The following is a 12,827-nucleotide window of genomic DNA, read 5'->3' as shown; positions in this document are numbered from 1 at the left end:
GGCTGGAGTGCAGTGGTGCAATCACAGCTCACTGCAACCTCTGTCTCCCAGGCTCAAACAATCCTTTCACCTCAGCCTCCCAAGTAGCTGGGACCACAGGCATACACCACCATGCCCAGCTAACTTTTTGTATTTTTGGTAGAGATGGGGTTTACCATGTTGCCCAGGCTGGTCTGGAACTCCTGAGCTTAGCCATCCTCCCACCTCAGCCTCCCGAAGTGCTGGGATTACAGGTGTGAGCCACCATGCCCTGCCAGAATCAGCATTTTTAACAAACATAGGAAAACAGTTAAAATCACAGGCTTCACTGATCAGTGTACTCAGGTCGGAATACCGCCTTAAGCCATTGGCACTTTAGTATTTAGTGTCTCTGAGCCTTAATCCCCTTATCTAGAAAAGAGTGTTGATAATAACTATCTTTTAAAATTGCTGTGAATTGTTTATTACTAGATGCTTTGAGAAAGCCCTCAGTACGCAGTAGCTTTTTTTACGTGTGTGTGTGTGTGTGTGTGTGTGTGTGTGTGTGTGTGTTTCCTAGACAGCCTGAGAGAATGGAGTTTTGCCAGCAGTCCAGATTGACTGCTTTTTCTCAGAATCAGCTCAGCAGCAAACACTGCTGGGCTGGAAGAAATCAAACCAACACAAAAAGCAAAATAACCAGGCCCACAGCCCCCAGGCACTGCCAATTTGTATCCCTTGTAAGAGACTTTTAATATTTGGAGCTGAATCTTACTGACTCACAAATTTATTCTATTCTTGGTCTTCAAAAAAGATTCTGAAAAAAACAAACAAAAAAAAGTAGGAGAAATCATGAGGCGAAGGTGACACCTACTGGCAGTGTGAGGGCCCTGCAGAGACCTTCCTGTTGCTCAGCCGCCTCGGTGGGGATTAATCCTCAAAGTACTCATCTCGCTGCCCTCACAAGCAAAATGCTATCAGTAAGGAAACAAGCAGAGACATAGCAAAACTTTATAAGCAAAAAGTTTACATCAAGTGTTATTTATCAAAGTGAAATATTGAAAGGAATCTTGAGTGTTCGACAGTAGGAAACGGGTTAAATAAATTTTGGTACATTCATACAATGGATGTACACAAGCAACCATTAAAAGCTTGTTTTTAAATCATTGTAATAACATGAAGAAATATTCATATTAAAATAAGGGCAAAAAGCAGGTTATAGAACAACACAAATAGGATAATCATTAAGAAAAATAGTTGTATGTATATGCTCATAGAAATCTAGAATGAAATGTAGAAAGTGATCATCTGTAAGATTAGTGTTTTCTTCTTTATACATTACAGTATTTTTCAATGCTTCTGCAATAGACATGTACAGGGAATATAAAGCAAAAGAATAAAAACTAAATTCTTAATAAAGAAAAATAATTTCAATGGCATTTTAAGGCAGAACCGGAACCCCAAAACAGACACTGATAGAGTAGTGGTGAATATCAGAGGTGAACAGTAAAGACTCAGATCTCAGGGTTATGATCAGAGAGGGCAATGAGAAACAGTCTGATCTATGCGATGACGTTAGCAGAATCAGATATGGCTACTTTGCAAGACAGTGGAACAAAAGAACAAAAATGCAAACCTGCGTCATTATCTAAGAGGCAGAAAGTTTTTTCTTTTCCCTGGCCTAATCATCAGACTCTTACAACAGCCTCTCCTTTTATCTCTAGAGAATTTTCATACATAAATTATTGTGATAAAAGGTCTTCCCTGCTGACTAAGTGCATACAACCATCTCTGTCTCTTCAATGAATGCCTGATTGATGTACCTCTTATTTCTCCCACAGCATCAGGCGAGGCCCTGGCTCTATCACACACCAACTCTGAAACCAAAGGGAAATCACTTGACTTCTCTGAGCTTCAATTTTCTCATTGATAAAAATAAAGATGACAATAGCCATCCAACTGACCTCCCACAGTTGCAATCTTAACATGAAATAATATGCTTTGAAAGCAACCCCATGGGAATCACATGCAGGGTCATAGTAGCCAGTATCTTTCACTGAGTGATTAGGTGCCAGCCACTTTACAAGGTGTTTTCTTACATATTATTTCATTTAATCACCATAAAAAGCCTATGAGTGAATATAATCTCCATTTTCCACATGAGAAAGTTGAATTTATAACCCGATCAAAATTGAACAGGTTTTACATCACAGAGCTAGGATTTGAATTCAGTTCTATCTCCAAAAGTAAGGCTCTTAAATAATATGCTGTACTGCTCCATAGACTCGTAGAGCTCAAAGGGACCCAAAATCTCATTAGGCTGAATCCCTGTAGTTTACAGATGGGGACACTAAGGCCCAGAAGGGGAACATGAGTTGCTGTTACAACTAACAAGAAACACCACAAATGTCTCTTCACAGGACACTAAGATTCATGGCATTGTCTTCCAGTCAATGTGGTTCCTGGTCACTCAAACCTCAGGGAGTGGGCTGGGGTTTCTGTTCTCATTTAGCACCACTTCTCCATTGCTGGTAACCAGAAACTTTTGAATCCACCCTGTTATTCAGTGGTCAAATTACATATTCTGAACTGCACTGGGCGAAGCTTCGAACTTCTGTGGAAAGTGAACTGCCACACAATCAAGTTTTCACCATCACCAAAGTCAATGGGGGGGGGGGGCGAGCAGAGGGGTGGGAGGCAGAAAGCCCACAAGTTGGAGGAGTCCAAGGTCACCAGTCAAGCTAAGCCCTAGATATATAGAGTGCCCCCCACATTTTATCACCTTAACTTGAACTCTTAAGAGTGAAAGGGGATGCTACTAATCATTACAGTCACCATCTCCATAAGGTGCTCTTGCCAGAAGCACCACCTTGAAGGAGAAACTAGCAAGAAACAGAGGTACCAGAACCTAAGTCAAAGGTTATGAGACCAGAGGCAGAACGATGAAGCTGGATTTGAGCATCCCTCAGGTTGTGGTCCTGAAACAGTCAGATGATTCACTTTTCATCAGTACCAAGGTGTCACTTCTCTGGTGCTGTGCCTTAGCACAGGTAGTGATAGCAGTGGCTTTAGTATATGCCAGTATCACAAACAATTTAAAAGTCAGCATACCCAGTGAGTATGCATGGACATAAGATTCACTACAAAAATGTTCTCTATTTAGCTCACTCCAGCTCTCCTCTCACTCCAGCTGCAATTCTATGAAGAAAGCATTTCCCCCTAAAACCTTTCACTTTTCCTATCATTTTGTATGTCCGCATAAAAGAAGAAAAACAGAATCAAGTATCCATTCCCATTTGCATCATGAAATATGATGTAGCCTCCCAATAACCAAGGCAAGGTAAAAGAAAATAATCTAGAAGTCATGCCTATTCATGGGGTCTAACTAATAGGATACTTGATTTTTCTTTTAATCAGACTGGCTTATTCTCAATGACTGTGAAACAGACCCCAGAGGACATGTGGATTGACAATTTTCGGGCCCACAGTGTTACCTCCAGTTGCAACCTAGAATCTCTCTGGTCCTCAACCATAACTAGCCACAACTTAAACTCTGGTGCTCTGTGGACGTTTGCCCACCTTTCATTTGCCCTTTCTTGTGAGACTATCCCTGATTCCATTGCTATTTATCCACTCATTTAACAAACTCACCATAGCCAGCCTCTGTTCAAATAAGCAAAACAAAGGCACTTGTATTTCAATAGGGGAAGGCAAATAATAAAAAACAAACATTTTTGGTGAAACAGGGTCTCACTCTGTTGCCCAGACTGGAGTGCAGTGGCATGATCATAACTCGCTGTAGCCTCGAACTCCTGGGCTCAAGCAATCCTCTCGGCTCAGTCTCCTGAGTAGCTGGGACTACAGGTACACACTACCACACCTGGCTTTATTTATTGATTTAGTAGAGATAAGATCTCGCCATGTTGCCCAGGCTGGTCTTGAACTTCTGGGCTCAAGTGATCCTCCTACCTCAGTCTCTCAAAGTGCTGAGATGACAGGTATAAGCCAACAAGCCCAGCCATAAAGCAAACATATTAAATAGGTAAATTTTACCATATGTTAGAGGGTGATACAGAAATAAGTAGAACAGAGTAAAGAGCTCAAGATTAAAACTTTAAACTGAGGGATCAAGGAAGACATCACTGAAAAATTACACTTCAGCAAGGACTGGAATAATATTTTTTTTAAATAGCCATGGAGGTTCGTGGGGAGAAAATATTCCAGGCAGAGAGAACAGCCTGTGCAAAGGTCCTGAGGTAGGATTAAGACTAACATGTTCAAGAAACAGCAAGTAGGCCACTGTGGCTAGGGAACATGAGAAATGGAGACTAGTCAAAGATGAAGTCAGTATGGTGTTCAAGGACAGATCACAGAGGACCAATCAGACCACTGTAAGGCATTTATGCTGAATGAGATAAGGAATTACTGCAGGACTTTGAGTAGAGGAGTGACATGATGGGACCTCATTCCTTAAAAAACTGCTCTTCCTGCTGCATTAAGAATAGACTGAAGGGGGCAAGGGTAGAACCAGGAAGGCTTGATAAGAGGCTGTTAAAGTAATCAAGGCAAGAGAAAATGGTGGCTTGGACCAGTGCAGCAACAATGGGGGTGGTAAAAGGCGATTGGATTCTGGATGTATTTGGAAGATAGATCTGGCCAGGCTATCTTCTGACCGGGTGTGGGATGTGAAATAGAAGAGTCAAGAATGACTCCAACGCCAGGCACGGTGGCTCACGCTTATAATCCCAGGACTTTGGGAGGCCGAGGTGGGTGGATCCCTTGAGGTCAGAAGTTCAAGACCAGCCTTGCCAACATGGCAAAACCCTGTCTCTACTAAACATGCAAAAATTAGCTGGGCTTGGTGGCGCACCCCTGTAATCCCAGCTACTAGGAAGGCTGAGACAGGAGAATCGCTTGAACACAGGGAGCAGAGGTTGCAGTGAGCTGCAATCGTGCCACTGCACTCCAGTCTGAGCAACAGAGCAAGATTCTGTCTCAATAAAAAGCATGACTCCAATGTTTTGGGCTACAGGAAGATTGGAGCTACTGCCATCCAACCATGTCTGAAGCAGATTTGTGGGGAGAAGACCAGGAGTTCAATGGGAACTTGCTGAATCTGACCTTCAAGTAGAACTGTTCAGTAGGCAGTTGTATATACAGGTCTAGAAAATATTTGAGAGCTCCAGGAGTTGCCAACATACACGTGGTATTTAAAGACTTGAAGCTGGATGAAATCAACAATGGACTGAGACGGAGAAATGAAGAGGACCAAGAACTGAGTCCTAGAGACTTTCAACCTTGACAAGTGTGAAGATGAAGAGAAATCAGCAAAAGAGTCTGGAAAATAGCCACCACGGTGTTGGAGGAAAATCCCGTACAATTCTAATTTCAGTGGGCACACAGGCCAGAACATTCTATTCTCGAACCTTTTTTCTTTGGTTCCCTGAACCAATGTAAACAAATTCCATACTTCTGAGTGCTTTTTTCTTTATACCTGATGCCCAACCATTTCAAGCTCTCTCCCTGAGGTTCCCTGTAACTCTGGTAACAGCCAGAGCAGTAGCCGTGACATCATGAAAAGCTCAGATGGGCAGGCTGTTTCCTGCTTTGATACATCCCATGTCCAGAGGGAGAACTGTGGATCAAAACAGAGCCCACAGATGGTGGCCTACCTAACACTATCAAAACACAGAAAGAACGAATGCTCAAACAAGCTCTCTGTCAGGGTGTTGTGCTGTTTTCAGGAGTCCAGCAGCACGTAGATGATGTGCGGAACTCGGGGAAGAGGATAGATAGACTTGAGGGCCCAGAGCATCCTACAACTTGAGACATGTAGCCTACTACCTCTATGAGGATCCTGCCCTATATCCTTGTGGACCATGTGCTGAAGTTGCCCTTAGAAGGAAGCAATGTCTAGAAGAATTAACTTCTGAGGTTCTGAGAACACAGAAATATCTTCAAAGCTTCATCTTTACAGTTGGATTTACATACTGACTCATGTTTGAAATTCTGCCATTATCAGAGTTTAATCACTTGATTTTAAAATGTTTTTAATAAACTCTGCTGTTCCTTATTCTCAGCTCAAAATGGGAACATAGGGTTTGATAGAGAGGAGCGGGGAGAAGAGAGAAGGCATGGGATGATGAGGAGGGAGAAAGTCCCCTCCACTTCTGCCTCGCCTCCCAAGAAGGAAACTAGTCCATAACAGGGAGGCAGGAAATGTAACCTCCCACCTGGAGTTTCCCCTGTTGACAGATGGGGGAGGAAGTCATGGGGATGAGTCAGAAACTCTTTGAGGGAGGCTTTGCTTGAGAGCTGCCTATGCAAATTGCCTTGGGCTTCCTTTTCTGCCAGAGAGGAAACAGACTAAACCTAAAGGCTTTGCTGGTACACAGAAGCCAAAAGGAGATCAAGTATGACTATTCCGAGGGCAAGTTTCTCGCTCGATGCCTGAAGGAGGCTCAACACCCCCTCCTTCCTCTGCCTACTCCTTCTGGCCTTCTGCCCTCCACCCAATTCTCTGTCTCACCCACAAGTCTTACCCAATGCAGAAAAGTACTCTATACTGTGGTTCTTCATTTCACTTTATTTCATATCCATATTTCTCATCTCTCTTCCCTGGGACTTCCTCAAATGTTCTTCTTTTGAAGCAGAGAGATGAGAGGAGGCAAGAGGCATACCTAGGGAATACCCTGGACTTCAACTGAACCTTATTGAAGTTCTGTTTCTAAGTCACCATTTCCCTAAGGGCAGCACTTTCAGAACCTACTGATAACTGAAGTCTAGATCCCCATCCTGAAGCTCAGAGCCTTCCTTTGGCGGGCCCTGGGAAAGGAAGACAGGCACAGACAGCTTACACCCAGCATCTGGCTCCTGGCTGTGACCTTGGATCTCTCCCTGCATCTATTCCCTTGGTGCCTAATTCCAGCCCTGTGGGCAGATTTAGTCCTCAATAGTTGTCTGGTGCTTCAAGCTTTGTCTAGCTAGAAGCTTCAATTCTTGTTGCTTTTTTTACTTCAAATAACCAGGTACTCCATAACACTTGAAGTGCTCATCTGAAAACTCAAAATGAGTCACTTTGATTTGAAACAGAGATACAGGATTAGCATAACAGAGTGAAAAGACATTAGACTGGGTGCAAATCCCAAAAACTGACTTCTGGCCCAATCTTCATTATTGTATAAACTTGAACAAGTTGCTGAAGCTCTCTGTATCTGAGTTTGCCCCATCTCCTCCAGGATGAAGCAGGGCAGGCCTTGAATGAGGACAGGGGCCCTGAGAGCTGGAGCTGGGAGGCATAGATGCTCATGGCAGCCGGTAGAGCCAAGAGGCAGAGGGCAAACCAGGTTCTTAGAGAACAACAAAGGCCCAGACCAAGGATAACAAATCTCTCACCAAAAGCATGAGAAAAAGCCGGGAGATACACTGTTATATTTTATATAGGGTGGTTGGAGAAGGCCTGTGACAAAGGGACATTTGAGGCAGGTCCTGAAGCCAAAGAAATAGAAGCCGGATCAATTCTTGAATATCTGTTTAATCACCAAACACGTATTAAACCTCTGCCACACGCAAATATCTCTCCAAGGTGCTGGGAATACAATGATGAAAAACATAGACATAGTCCTGGCCCTCATGAAACCTACAATTTGATGATGAAAACAGGCTGCCCCCCTCCATAGTAAAACAATATTATAATGACAAGTCGTAACAAGGATAAAGAAAGAAATGAGTAGAGTGCTGAGATAGAAATATACAGGAAGGACCTATTTTGGATAAGGGGATGTGAGGAACAACCTCTGTGAGAAGGCCAAGAAAGAGACAGCAATGTATATCGGGACTAAAGGAGAATCCTATGTGGAGGATAAGGATGTCCAGAAGCCTTCCTATGGCAGGGCAGAGCTTAGTAAGTTCAAGGAACAAAAGAGGGCCATGGGGTTGCAGCCCATACAGGGAGGGTAAGAGTGGTGGAATGTTGAGTTTCTGGGCCAGGTATGGTGGCTCACGCCTATAATCCCAGCACTTTGGGAGGCTGAGGCAGGTGGATCACCAAGGTCAGAAGTTTGAGACCAGCCTGGCCAACATGGTGAAACCCCGTCTCTACTAAAATTAGAAAAAAATTAGCCGGTCATGATGGTTGACGCCTGTAATCCCAGCTATTCAGCAGGCTAAGACAGGAGAATTGCTTGAACCTGGGTAGTGGAGGTTGCAGTGAGCCGAGACCGTGCCACTGCACTCTAGTCTGGGCAACAGGGTGAGACTCGTCTCAAAAAAAAAAGAAAAAAATTGTTGAGTTTCTGAGTGGGAGGGAACTTGTAGGCCATAGTAAGCCATAGTAAGGAGTTCATATTAATTCTCATTGCAGTGAAAAACCATCAGAGTGTTTTATGCAGCATAGCAATGAGACCTGATTAATGTGTTTAAAACATTTCTCTGACTATTGCATGAAGTCTAGAATGGAGCAGGGTGGAATGCTGCAGGGAGTCCAATTGGGAGGCTGTTGCATATCACAGGTGAGAGAGGAGGAAGCAGAAGCAAGATCAAGAGCAGACTCAAAGCAAGGTGTCAAAGGATTGCCACAGATGGGTGGGACTTACCAGGTGACTTACAAGTGAATCATCCTGGCTTCAGTGAATCATCCTGGCTTAAGGTCCAGGATTAGGTAAGACAAGTTTCCTCATCGCGAAGTTTATTCAACAAGTATTTAACACGCATCTACCATGTTCCAAGTACTAGGCTGGTCATTGAGGATACAACAGTAGATGAAACAATGTCCCTACTCTTCTTCTGGTCTCACATTCTAGAGAGGAGAGAGAGATAACACACACATAAGCAAACAGATAACAGTGCCCTAGAAATCAGAGCCTGAAACAAAAGCTCATGGCTAAGACTTTATGAGAGAAGGTGCAATTTAGGGGGAGTAAAAGTGAAGGAAAGTAGGAAGTGAGACAGGAAAGGAAGAATAACAAATACAAGGGGTATGTTACCAAGATGGCCAGCTTTGCAACAAATACAACTTGTTTCTCCATCTCCATTTCTTCCAGAGAGATCAAATAAAATCACTGCATCTCAAAACAATCCACTGGAGGGAGGAAGGGTAAGCGATTAACCCTCGGTCTCTTCCTATCTCCTGCTTTTCATTGATTTGTCTACTGTGCAGGACATTAACTGTATGTATTTCTGGGTTGTGCCACTGGCCCCAGGACAGCTGCTGGGGAAAGCAGAGCTTCCCTGGGTTCAGTCGAGTCAGACCTCAGTGCTGCAGCTCCTGCAGCTCCTACCAAAGATAAGTCTAACCCTCCTCTCTGGGGGAAGAAGAAGTAATCTGTGGCATTATGGATGAAGTGATTGACAGTGGTAGCTTTACGGCATAAGTTGTCACTCAGATCTCTCCAGGATGGAAAATGGGCAAGCCCAGGGAACAGGATGAAGGGGATGAGGGAAGGCCCCTCCAATGACGTATTAGTTGAGCAAAGCCTCAGATGGAATGTGGGCACATCCCACGCAAATATCTAGGGGAAAGCCTTCCAGGCAGAGGAGCAGCACATAGAAAGGCACTGATTCAGGACTGTGCTCAGCTTGTTTGGGAAAAGCCAGGAGGCCAGTGTGGCCAGGAGAAGTGACGTAGGAAGAGAGCCATAGGAGGAGGGGCCAGAAAGATGGAGGAGCCTGGTCACATGGGACCTTGTCAGCCATAGGAATGACACTGAATCCTATTCTGAGAGAAAGGAAAAGCCATTTCAGCTGTAATATGACCTGATTGCAATTTTGTTTTTTTGAGACAGAGTCTCGCTATGTTGCCCAGGCTGGAGTGCAATGGTGTGATCTCAGCTCACTGCAACCTCCACCTCCTGGGTTCAAGCAATTCTCCTGCCTCAGCCTCCCGAGTAGCTGGGATTACAGGTGGCACCACCATGCCCAGCTAATTTTTGTATTTTTAGTAGAGACAGCGTTTTGCCATGTTGGCCAGGCTGGTCTCAAACTCCTGACCTCAGGTGATCAGCCCACCTATGCATCCCAAAGTGCTGGGATTACAGGCATGAGCCACCACACCCAGCCTCTGATTCCAATTTAAAAGGATTGTTCTAGCCCCTGTGAGAGGAGACTGCAGAAGCAAGGTGGAGCAGGGGAACCCAGGAAGAGATGATGGTGACTTGACCCAGAGCGGGAGTGTTGCTCAAAGGGGACAGATTTAGGGTACAAAGGAGAGCCTATAGAACTTGATAATGTCCTGAGCTGAGAAAGAAGAGTCAGTACCTGGCTTAAAAAGTGTCCATGTAGGAAGAATAAGATTTGGGAGGATGCATGGAACTGTGAGTTTAGTTTTGCATTTCATCATTCGAGGTGTCTTCGGGACACCCCAGTGGATATGTTTGGAGTTTGGGGAGAGATTGAGACTGGAGATACTAATTTGGAAGTTATCTGCACCTAATCTTCGAACCATGAGGCTGGATGTGATCAGCTGGGAAGTGAGTACAGCTGGAGAAGAGGTCCAAGAACTAAACCCCAGAATATTCTGATTTTTAAGAGTCAGAAAGACAAAAAAAGACACACAGCAAGGGAGACAGAAGGAGAGACTTGTAAGGTAGGAGAACCAGGTGAAAGTGGTAACCTAGAACCCAAGGAGTGAGTGATCCACCAAGTCACTGCCTCTGAGAACTGAGTAAAAAGAGACTGGAGATTAGATCAGAGCTCCAAGCTAAGGTCTGCAGAGCACCAGGTTACAGGGAGGTGCTGAAGCCTCCCAGCTGCAGTGGGTCAGGGTGAGTGTGCTGGGGGTTTGGATCAGGTTTCGCCAATGAAGTTCCAGGCCACTCTCAGTGCTTCAGCCAGATCTGCACTGCTTTTATCTTTGGAGTTTTCATGTGAGATATCCTTCAAAGAAAGGACTCTACTACTTAAAATACAAAAACTTTGAAAACTGTTGGAGTACATTCTACCACTGGGAAAGAGACAAAAATGTGGACAGGGACCATCTGTGCAGTGCAGCCCCAAGGAAAATCTAAAACCGAGGGTGAAAACCATAGAGTAGATCAAGCTTGTACAACCCACAGCCACAGGTGGCATGCGACCCAGGACGGCTTTGAAACCGTCCAACACAAAACCATAAACTTTCTTAAAACATAATGGGCTGGCTGCAGTGGCTCACACCTGTAATCCCTGTACTTTGGGAGGCTGAGATGGGCAGATCACCTGAGGTCAGGAATTCAAGACCAGCATGGCCAATATGGCAAAATCATCTCTACTAAAAATATAAAAATTAGCTGGGTGGTGCACGCCTGTAATCCTAGCTACTCGGGAGGCTGAGGCAAGAGAATCACTTGAACCAGGGAGGCAGAGGTTGCAGTGTGCTGAGATTGTGCCACTGCACTCCTGCCTGAGCAACAGGCAACAGAGGAAGACCACATCTTAAAAAAAAAAAAAAAAAAAACATACACACACACACACACACACACAGATACACCATGGGACATTTTTGCAATTCCTTTAAGTTCACCAGCTATCATTAGCATTTGCATATTTTAAGTGTGGCCCAGCAAAACTCTTCATCTTCCATTGTGGCCCAGGGAAGCCAAAAGATTGGACTTCCCTGGAGTAGATTGTTTATAAGATCTGTTTCAACCTTAAAATACTTGGATTCTACTCTCTTGGTCCCAGCCGCTGAACAACCATCTCAGTTCAGACTCCACCCCACGGTGTGGTCTGATAATGACCTTGATGGAGACCAGTGACCTGGCTGGTCATATTGGCCTGATAACATTTATCAGGTCACATTGGCCGGATAACATTTATCGGCCTCTGAGGAGTGGTGTAAGAAGTTCATATTTGATCAAAGTGCTGCCTTGAACTCTGACTTTGAAGAGAACTGCTGGACTGAAATGTTCACGGTGAGTCAACAAACCCTTCCTTCCTTCTGCCGACCTCATCTTCATCCGCTTCAAGGTGGGCCTGGCCTCAGGCCGTGTCTGGACAAGGTCTTGTCCATGACTGCCAGCCTCTGGTAACAGAGAAGCTTACTTGTCCTGGTCAATTCCTAAGTAACCTACATTTTTCTTGGTTTCCTACATATTGTAATCCCCCTGCCTTCTATCAAGATGAAGTGTTAACAAGTTTAAATATCCGAAGATGCTCTTCCTTCCTTGGATGAAACTTTCTAAGCTCTATCAACTTGTTTATAGGTCTGGGGAAATACAATGATCCTGAAGAAAACCTGAGCTTATGTGAAGCAACTTTGTTTTCCTTTGACAAACTCCCATTTCCAACACCAGAATCAAACTGCAAGGAAATGAAGCATAAACAGCTGAATTTACAAATCTTCTAATTCTGACTTTTTTATTTTTGTTTTTGAGACAAAGTCTTGTCCTGTGGCCCAGGCTGGAGTGCAATGGTGTGATTATAGCTCACTGCAGCCTCGAACTCCTGGTCTCAAGTGATCCTCCCACCTCAGCCTCCCAAGTAGCTGGGACTACAGGCAAGAGTCACCATGCCCAGCTACTTTTTAAATGTTTGTTAAGATGGGATCTTGCTATGTTGCCCAGGCTGGTCTCCAACTCCTGGCCTAAACGATCCTCCCACCTTGGCTTCCCAAAGTGCTGGAATTATAGGCATAAGCCACCATTCCCAGCCTAATTCATATTTTTAAGCAGGAAGCATAGTCTACCTTATAACTCGTATGCTCTTCTTCCAAAACCTTTACCCTGTAGTTTATGAACTGTGATGAAGGACCAAGTACGTCTCCATTCTAACAGCACATTATAATGTCCACACAATATATAAATAAAAGAAAAGCAGGCCGGTCATGAAGGCTCACACCTGTAATTCCAGCACTTTCAGAGGCCAAGGTGGGGGGATCACTTGAGGCCAGGAGTTCA

This window comes from Rhinopithecus roxellana, chromosome 17, assembly GCF_007565055.1.
Source record: "Rhinopithecus roxellana isolate Shanxi Qingling chromosome 17, ASM756505v1, whole genome shotgun sequence".
In the NCBI taxonomy this organism is placed as follows: Eukaryota; Metazoa; Chordata; class Mammalia; order Primates; family Cercopithecidae; genus Rhinopithecus; species Rhinopithecus roxellana.
This window is presented reverse-complemented; position numbering follows the sequence as displayed.